Source organism: Pollachius pollachius, assembly GCF_949987615.1.
Source record: "Pollachius pollachius genome assembly, chromosome: 13".
Taxonomy (NCBI): Eukaryota; Metazoa; Chordata; class Actinopteri; order Gadiformes; family Gadidae; genus Pollachius; species Pollachius pollachius.
The window spans coordinates 21,115,866-21,126,004 of NC_136946.1; positions in this window are offsets into that span (position 1 = coordinate 21,115,866).

Genomic DNA, 10,139 nt, shown 5'->3' on the forward strand with positions numbered 1-10,139 from the left:
TTTGCTTACAAAAGGGTTTTTTAAGCAATACACGACCATTTGGAAGTGAAGTCCATTAGTTTTGAGCAATATCAACATTGTAAGGTCAGAATCACATTGTTGGTCGAAAAGTGATTCTCTCGCTCTGAAAAGCATTTTGCACACATAAAAACTAGAACAGTTGATATTTCCTTTCCATTCAATGCAAACGTGTTACTTTGCTTTCAAAAGGGTTATTTAAGCAATACAAGACCATTTGGAAGTGAAGTCCATTAGTTTTTAGCAAAATCAACATTGTAAGGTCAGAATCACATTGTTGGTCGATTAGTGCTTCTCTCGCTCTGAAAAGCATTTTGCACACATAAAAACTAGAACAGTTGATATTTCTGTTCCTTTCAATTCAAACGTGTTATTATGCTTACAAAAGGGTAATTTACGCATAAACCACCATTTGGAAGTGAATTCCATTCGTTTTGAGCAATATCAACATTGTAAGGTCAGAATCACATTGTTGGTCAAAAAGTGCTTCTCTTTCTCTGAAAAGCATTTTGCACAAATATAAACTAGAAAAGTTCATATTTCGGTTCCTTTCAATTCAAACTTGTTATTATGTTTACAAAAGGGTTATTTAAGCAATACACCACCATTTGGAAGTGAAGTCCATTCGTTTTCAGCAATATCAACATTGTAAGGTCAGAATCACATTGTTGGTCAAAAAGTGCTTCCCTCGCTCTGAAAAGCATTTTGCACACGTAAAAACTAGAAAGATGATATTTCTGCTCCTTTCAATGCAAACGTGTTATTTTGCTTACAAAAGGGTTATTTAAGCATAAACCACCATTTGGAAGTGAAGTTCATTCGTTTTGAGCAATATCAACATTGTAAGGTCAGAATCACATTGTTGGTCAAAAAGTGATTCAATCGCTCTGAAAAGCATTTTGCACACATAAATACTAGAAAAGTTGATATTTCGGTTCCTTTCAATTCAAACTTGTTATTATGCTTACAAAAGGGTAATTTAAGCATAAACCACCATTTGTAAGTCAATTCCATTCGTTTTGAGCAATATCAACATTGTACGGTCAGAATCACATTGTTCGTCGATTAGTGCTTCTCTCGCTCTGAAAAGCATTTTGCACACATAGAAACTAGAACAGTTGATATTTCTGTTCCTTTCAATTCAAACGTGTTACTTTGCTTACAAAACGGTTATTTAAGCATAAACCACCATTTGGAAGTGAACTCCATTAGTTTTTAGCAATATCAACATCGTAAGGTCAGAATCTCGTTGTTGGTCAAAAAGTGATTCTCTCGCTCTGAAAAGCATTTTGCACGCATAAAAACTAGAACAGTTGATATTTCTGTTCCTTTCAATTCAAACGTGTTATTATGCTTACAAATGGGTTATTTAAGCATAAACCACCATTTGGAAGTGAATTCCATTAGTTTTTACCAATATCAACATTGTAAGGTCAGAATCACGTTGTTGGTCAAAAAGTGATTCTCTCGCTCTGAAAAGCATTTTGCACGCATAAAAACTAGAACAGTTGATATTTCTGTTCCGTTCAATGAAAACTTGTTACTTTGCTTACAAAAGGGTTATTTAAGCAATACACGACCATTTGGAAGTGAGGTCCATTAGTTTTGAGCAATATCAACATTGTAAGGTCAGAATCACATTGTTGGTCGAAAAGTTATTCTCTCGCTCTGAAAAGCATTTTGCACACATAAAAACTAGAACAGTTGATAGTTCTGTTCCGTTCAATGAAAACGTGTTACTTTGCTTACAAAGGGGTTATTCAAGCAATACACGACCATTTGGAAGTGAGGTCCATTAGTTTTTAGCAAAATCAACATTGTAAGGTCAGAATCACATTGTTGGTCGATTAGTGCTTCTCTCGCTCTGAAAAGCATTTTGCACACATAAAAACTAGAACAGTTGATATTTCTGTTCCTTTCAATTCAAACGTGTTATTATGCTTACAAATGGGTTATTTAAGCATAAACCACCATTTGAGGTGAAGTCCATTAGTTTTGAGCAATATCAACATTGTAAGGTCAGAATCACATTGTTGGTCGAAAAATGCTTCTCTTGCTCTGAAAAGCATTTTGAACACATAAAAACTAGAACAGTTGATATTTCCTTTCCGTTCAATGCAAACGTGTTACTTTGCTTACAAAAGGGTTATTTAAGCATAAACAACCATTTGGAAGTGAATTCCATTCGTTTTGAGCGATATCAACATTGTAAGGTCAGAATCACATTGTTGGTCAAAAACTGCTTCTCTCGCTCTGAAAAGCATTTTGCACACGTTAAAACTAGAGCGTTGATAATTCTGTTCGTTTCGCTGCAAACGTTTTAATAGGCTCACAAAAGGGTTAATTAAGCCATACACCTTCATTTTGAAGTGAAGGCCATTCGTTTTGAGCACAATCAACATTGCAAGGTCACAATCACATTGTTGGTCAAAAAGTGCTTCTCTCGCTCTGAAAAGCATTTTGCACACGTTAAAACTAGAAAGTTGATATTTCTGTTCCTTTCGCTGAAAACGTGTTAATAGTCTTACAAAATGGTTATATAAGCATAAACCACCATTTGGAAGTGAATTCCATTCGTTTTGACCAATATCAACATTGTAAGGTCAGAAACACGTTGTTGGTCAAAAAGTGCTTCTCTCGCTCTGAAAAGCATTTTGCACATATAAAAACTAGAAAGTTGATATTTCTGTTCCTTTCAATGCAAACGAGTTATGCTTACACAAGGATTATTTAAGCATAAACCACCGTTTGGAAGTGAAGTCCATTCGTTTTGAGCAATAACATTGTAAGGTCAGAATCACATTGTTGGTCAAAAAGTAATGCTCTCGCTCTGAAAAGCATTTTGCACACGTAAAAACGAGAAAGGTTGATATTTCTGTTCCTTTCAATTCAAACGTGTTATTATGCTTACAAAAGGGTTATTTAAGCATGAACCACTATTTGGAAGTGAATTCCATTCGTTTTGACCAATATCAACATTGTAAGGTCAGAATCACGTTGTTGGTCAAAAAGTGCTTCTCTCGCTCTGAAAAGCATTTTGCACACATAAAAACTAGAAAGTTGATTTTTCTGTTCCTTTCAATGCAATCGTGTTATTATGCTTACAAAAGGGATATTTAAGCATAAACCACCATTTGGAAGTGAAGTCCATTCGTTTTGAGCAATATCAACATTGTAAAGTCAGAATCACGTTGTTGGTCAAAAAGTGATTCTCTCGCTCTGAAAAGCATTTTGCACGCATAAAAACTAGAACAGTTGATATTTCTGTTCCGTTCAATGAAAACTTGTTACTTTGCTTACAAAAGGGTTATTTAAGCAATACACGTCCATTTGGAAGTGAGGTCCATTAGTTTTGAGCAATATCAACATTGTAAGGTCAGAATCACATTGTTGGTCGAAAAGTTATTCTCTCGCTCTGAAAAGCATTTTGCACACATAAAAACTAGAACAGTTGATAGTTCTGTTCCGTTCAATGAAAACGTGTTACTTTGCTTACAAAGGGGTTATTCAAGCAATACACGACCATTTGGAAGTAAAGTCCATTAGTTTTGAGCAATATCAACATTGTATGTCAGAATCACATTGTTGGTCGAAAAGTTATTCTCTCGCTCTGAAAAGCATTTTGCACACATAAAAACTAGAACAGTTGATAGTTCTGTTCCGTTCAATGAAAACGTGTTACTTTGCTTACAAAGGGGTTATTCAAGCAATACACGACCATTTGGAAGTGAGGTCCATTACTTTTGAGCAATATCAACATTGTAAGGTCAGAATCACATTGTTGGTCGAAAAGTTATTCTCTCGCTCTGAAAAGCATTTTGCACACATAAAAACTAGAACAGTTGATAGTTCTGTTCCGTTCAATGAAAACGTGTTACTTTGCTTACAAAGGGGTTATTCAAGCAATACACGACCATTTGGAAGTGAAGTCCATTAGTTTTGAGCAATATCAACATTGTATGTCAGAATAACATTGTTGGTCGAAAAGTGATTCTCTCGCTCTGAAAAGCATTTTGCACACATAAAAACTAGAACAGTTGATATTTCCTTTCCGTTTAATGCAAACGTGTTACTTTGCTTACAAAAGGGTTATTTAAGCATAAACAACCATTTGGAAGTGAATTCCATTCGTTTTGAGCAATATCAACATTGTAAGGTCAGAATCACATTGTTGGTCAAAAACTGCTTCTCTCGCTCTGAAAAGCATTTTGCACACATAAAAACTAGAAAAGTTGATATTTCTGTTCATTTTGATGCAAACCTGTTATTATGCATACTAAACGGTTATTTAAGCATAAACCACCATTTGGAAGTGAAGTCCATTAGTTTTGAGCAATATCAACATTGTAAGGTCAGAATCACATTGTTGGTCGAAAAATGCTTCTCTTGCTCTGAAAAGCATTTTGAACACATAAAAACTAGAACAGTTGATATTTCCTTTCCGTTCAATGCAAACGTGTTACTTTGCTTACAAAAGGGTTATTTAAGCATAAACAACCATTTGGAAGTGAATTCCATTCGTTTTGAGCGATATCAACATTGTAAGGTCAGAATCACATTGTTGGTCAAAAACTGCTTCTCTCGCTCTGAAAAGCATTTTGCACACATAAAAACTAGAACAGTTTATATTTCTGTTTATTTTGATGCAAACCTGTTATTATGCATACAAAACGGTTATTTAAGCATAAACCACCATTTGGAAGTGAATTCCATCAGGTTTGAGCAATATCAACATTGTAAGGTCAGGATCGCATTGTTGGTCAAAAAGTGCTTCTCTCGCTCTGAAAAGCATTTTGCACACATAAAAACTAGAAAAGCGAATAGTTCTGTTTCTTTCAACGCAAACGTGTTATTATGCTTACAAATGGGTTATTTAAGCATAAACCACCATTTGGAAGTGAATTCCATCAGTTTTGAGCAATATCAACATTGTAAGGTCAGAATCGCATTGTTGGTCAAAAAGTGCTTCTCTCGCTCTGAAAAAAATTTTGCACACATAAAAACTAGAAAAGTTCATATTTCGGTTCTTTTCAATTCCAACGTGTTATTTTGCTTACAAAAGGGTTATTTACGCATAAACCACCAATTGGAAGTGAATTCCATTCGTTTTGAGCAATATCAACATTGTAAGGTCAGAATCACATTGTTGGTCAAAAAGTGCTTCTCTTGCTCTGAAAAGCATTTTGTACACGTAAAAACTAGACAGTTGATATTTCTGTTCCGTTCAATGCAAACGTGTTATTATGCTTACAGAAGGGTTATTTCAGCAATACACGACTATTTGGAAGTGAATTCCATTAATTTTGAGCAATATCAACATGGTAAGGTCAGAATCACATTGTTGGTCGAAAACTGATTCTCTCCCTCTGAAAAGCATTTTGCACACATAAAAACTAGAACAGTTGATATTTCCTTTCCGTTCAATGCATACGTGTAACTTTGCTTACAAAAGGGTTATTTAAGCAATATAAGACCATTTGGAAGTGAACTCCATTAGTATTGAGCAATATCCACATTGTAAGGTCAGAATCACATTCTTGGTTGAAAAGTGATTCTCTCGCTCTGAAAAGCATTTTGCACGCATAAAAACTAGAACAGTTGATACTCTGTTCCGTTCAATGAAAACGTGTTACTTTGCTTACAAAAGGGTTTTTTAAGCAATACACGACCATTTGGAAGTGAAGTCCATTAGTTTTGAGCAATATCAACATTGTAAGGTCAGAATCACATTGTTGGTCGAAAAGTGATTCTCTCGCTCTGAAAAGCATTTTGCACACATAAAAACTAGAACAGTGTATATTTCCGTTCCGTTCAATGCAAACGTGTTATTATGCTTACAAAAGGGTTATTTAAGCAATACACGACCATTTGGAAGTGAAGGCCATTAGTTTTGAGCAATATCAACATTGTAAGGTCAGAATCACATTGTTGGTCGAAAAGTGATTCTCTCGTACTGAAAAGCCTTTTGCACACATAAAAACTAGAACAGTTGACATTTCTGTTGCTTTCAATTCAAACGTGTTATTATGCTTACAAAAGGGTTATTTAAGCATAAACCACCATTTGGAAGTGAATTCCATTAGTTTTGATCAATATCAATATTGCAAGGTCAGAATCACGTTGTTGGTCAACAAGTGCTTCTCTCGCTCTGAAAAGCATTTTGCACACATAAAAACTAGAAAGTTGATTTTTCTGTTCCTTTCAATAGAAACGTGTTATTATGCTTACAAAAGGGATATTTAAGCATAAACCACCATTTGGAAGTGAAGTCCATTCGTTTTGAGCAATATCAACATTGTAAGGTCAGAAACACGTTGTTGGTCAAAAAGTGCTTCTCTCACTCTGAAAAGCATTTTGCACATATAAAAACTAGAGCGTTGATAATTCTGTTCGTTTCGCTGCAAACGTTTTAATAGGCTCACAAAAGGGTTAATTAAGCCATACACCTTCATTTTGAAGTGAAGGCCATTCGTTTTGAGCACAATCAACATTGCAAGGTCACAATCACATTGTTGGTCAAAAAGTGCTTCTCTCGCTCTGAAAAGCATTTTGCACACGTTAAAACTAGAAAGTTGATATTTCTGTTCCTTTCGCTGAAAACGTGTTAATAGTCTTACAAAATGGTTATATAAGCATAAACCACCATTTGGAAGTGAATTCCATTCGTTTTGACCAATATCAACATTGTAAGGTCAGAAACACGTTGTTGGTCAAAAAGTGCTTCTCTCGCTCTGAAAAGCATTTTGCACATATAAAAACTAGAAAGTTGATATTTCTGTTCCTTTCAATGCAAACGAGTTATGCTTACACAAGGATTATTTAAGCATAAACCACCGTTTGGAAGTGAAGTCCATTCGTTTTGAGCAATAACATTGTAAGGTCAGAATCACATTGTTGGTCAAAAAGTAATGCTCTCGCTCTGAAAAGCATTTTGCACACGTAAAAACGAGAAAGGTTGATATTTCTGTTCCTTTCAATTCAAACGTGTTATTATGCTTACAAAAGGGTTATTTAAGCATGAACCACTATTTGGAAGTGAATTCCATTCGTTTTGACCAATATCAAAATTGTAAGGTCAGAATCACGTTGTTGGTCAAAAAGTGCTTCTCTCGCTCTGAAAAGCATTTTGCACACATGAAAAACTAGAAAGTTGATTTTTCTGTTCCTTTCAATTGAAACGTGTTATTATGCTTACAAAAGGGTTATTTAAGCATAAACCACCGTTTGGAAGTGGATTCCATTAGTTTTGAGCAATATCAATATTGTAAGGTCAGAATCACGTTGTTGGTCAACAAGTGCTTCTCTCGCTCTGAAAAGCATTTTGCACACATAAAAACTAGAAAGTTGATTTTTCTGTTCCTTTCAAAGCAATCGTGTTATTATGCTTACAAAAGGGATATTTAAGCATAAACCACCATTTGGAAGTGAAGTCCATTCGTTTTGAGCAATATCAACATTGTAAAGTCAGAATCACGTTGTTGGTCAAAAAGTGATTCTCTCGCTCTGAAAAGCATTTTGCACGCATAAAAACTAGAACAGTTGATATTTCTGTTCCGTTCAATGAAAACTTGTTACTTTGCTTACAAAAGGGTTATTTAAGCAATACACGACCATTTGGAAGTGAGGTCCATTAGTTTTGAGCAATATCAACATTGTAAGGTCAGAATCACATTGTTGGTCGAAAAGTTATTCTCTCGCTCTGAAAAGCATTTTGCACACATAAAAACTAGAACAGTTGATAGTTCTGTTCCGTTCAATGAAAACGTGTTACTTTGCTTACAAAGGGGTTATTCAAGCAATACACGACCATTTGGAAGTAAAGTCCATTAGTTTTGAGCAATATCAACATTGTATGTCAGAATCACATTGTTGGTCGAAAAGTTATTCTCTCGCTCTGAAAAGCATTTTGCACACATAAAAACTAGAACAGTTGATAGTTCTGTTCCGTTCAATGAAAACGTGTTACTTTGCTTACAAAGGGGTTATTCAAGCAATACACGACCATTTGGAAGTGAAGTCCATTAGTTTTGAGCAATATCAACATTGTATGTCAGAATAACATTGTTGGTCGAAAAGTGATTCTCTCGCTCTGAAAAGCATTTTGCACACATAAAAACTAGAACAGTTGATATTTCCTTTCCGTTCAATGCAAACGTGTTAGTTTGCTTACAAAAGGGTTATTTAAGCATAAACAACCATTTGGAAGTGAATTCCATTCGTTTTGAGCAATATCAACATTGTAAGGTCAGAATCACATTGTTGGTCAAAAACTGCTTCTCTCGCTCTGAAAAGCATTTTGCACACATAAAAACTAGAAAAGTTGATATTTCTGTTCATTTTGATGCAAACCTGTTATTATGCATACAAAACGGTTATTTAAGCATAAACCACCATTTGGAAGTGAATTCCATCAGGTTTGAGCAATATCAACATTGTAAGGTCAGAATCGCATTGTTGGTCGAAAAGTGATTCTCTCGCTCTGAAAAGCATTTTGCACACATAAAAACTAGAACAGTTGATAGTTCCGTTCAGTTCAATGAAAACGTCTTACTTTGCTTACAAAAGGGTTATTCAAGCAATACACAACCATTTGGAAGTGAAGTCCATTAGTTTTGAGCAATATCAACATTGTAAGGTCAGAATCACATTGTTGGTCGAAAAGTGATTCTCTCGCTCTGAAAAGCATTTTGCACACATAAAAACTAGAACAGTTGATATTTCCGTTCCGTTCAATGCAAACGTGTAATTATGCTTACAAAAGGGTTATTTAAGCAATACACGACCATTTGGAACTGAATTCCATTAGTTTTGAGCAATATCAACATTGTAAGGTCAGAATCACTTTGTTGGTCGATAAGTGATTCTCTCGCTCTGAAAAGCATTTTGCACACATAAAAACTAGAACAGTTGATATTTCTGTTCCTTTCAATTCAAACGTGTTATTATGCTTACAAATGGGTTATTTAAGCATAAACCACCATTTGGAAGTGAATTCCATTAGTTTTTAGCAATACCAACATTGTAAGGTCAGAATCACGTTGTTGGTCAAAAAGTGATTCTCTCGCTCTGAAAAGCATTTTGCACGCATAAAAACTAGAACAGTTGATATTTCTGTTCCGTTCAATGAAAACGTGTTACTTTGCTTACAAAAGGGTTATTTAAGCAATACACGACCGTTTGGATATGAAGTCCATTCGTTTTGAGCAATATCAACATTGTAAGGTCATAATCACATTGTTGGTCGAAAAGTGATTCTCTCGCTCTGAAAAGCATTTTGCACGCATAAAAACTAGAACAGTTGATAGTTCTGTTCCGTTCAATGCAAACGTGTTACTTTGCTTTCAAAAGGGTTATTTAAGCAATACAAGACCATTTGGAAGTGAAGTCCATTAGTTTTTAGCAATATCAACATTGTAAGGTCAGAATCACATTGTTGGTCGATAAGTGCTTCTCTCGCTCTGAAAAGCATTTTGCACACATAAAAACTAGAACAGTTGATATTTCTGTTCCTTTCAATTCAAACGTGTTACTTTGCTTACAAAAGGGTTTTTTAAGCATAAACCACCATTTGGAAGTGAATTCCATTAGTATTTAGCTATATCAACATTGTAAGGTCAGAATCTCGTTGTTGGTCAAAAAGTGATTCTCTCGCTCTGAAAAGCATTTTGCACGCATAAAAACTAGAACAGTTGATATTTCTGTTCCGTTCAATGAAAACGTGTTACTTTGCTTACAAAAGGGTTATTTAAGCAATACACGACCATTTGGAACTGAATTCCATTAGTTTTGAGCAATATCAACATTGTATGTCAGAATCACATTGTTGGTCGAAAAGTGATTCTCTCGCTCTGAAAAGCATTTTGCACACATAAAAACTAGAACAGTTGATATTTCCGTTCCGTTCAATGCAAACGTGTTATTATGCTTACAAAAGGGTTATTTAAGCAATACACGACCATTTGGAACTGAATTCCATTAGTTTTGAGCAATATCAACATTGTAAGGTCAGAATCACATTGTTGGTCGAAAAGTGATTCTCTCGCTCTGAAAAGCATTTTGCACACATAAAAACTAGAACAGTTGATATTTCCTTTCCATTCAATGCAAACGTGTTACTTTGC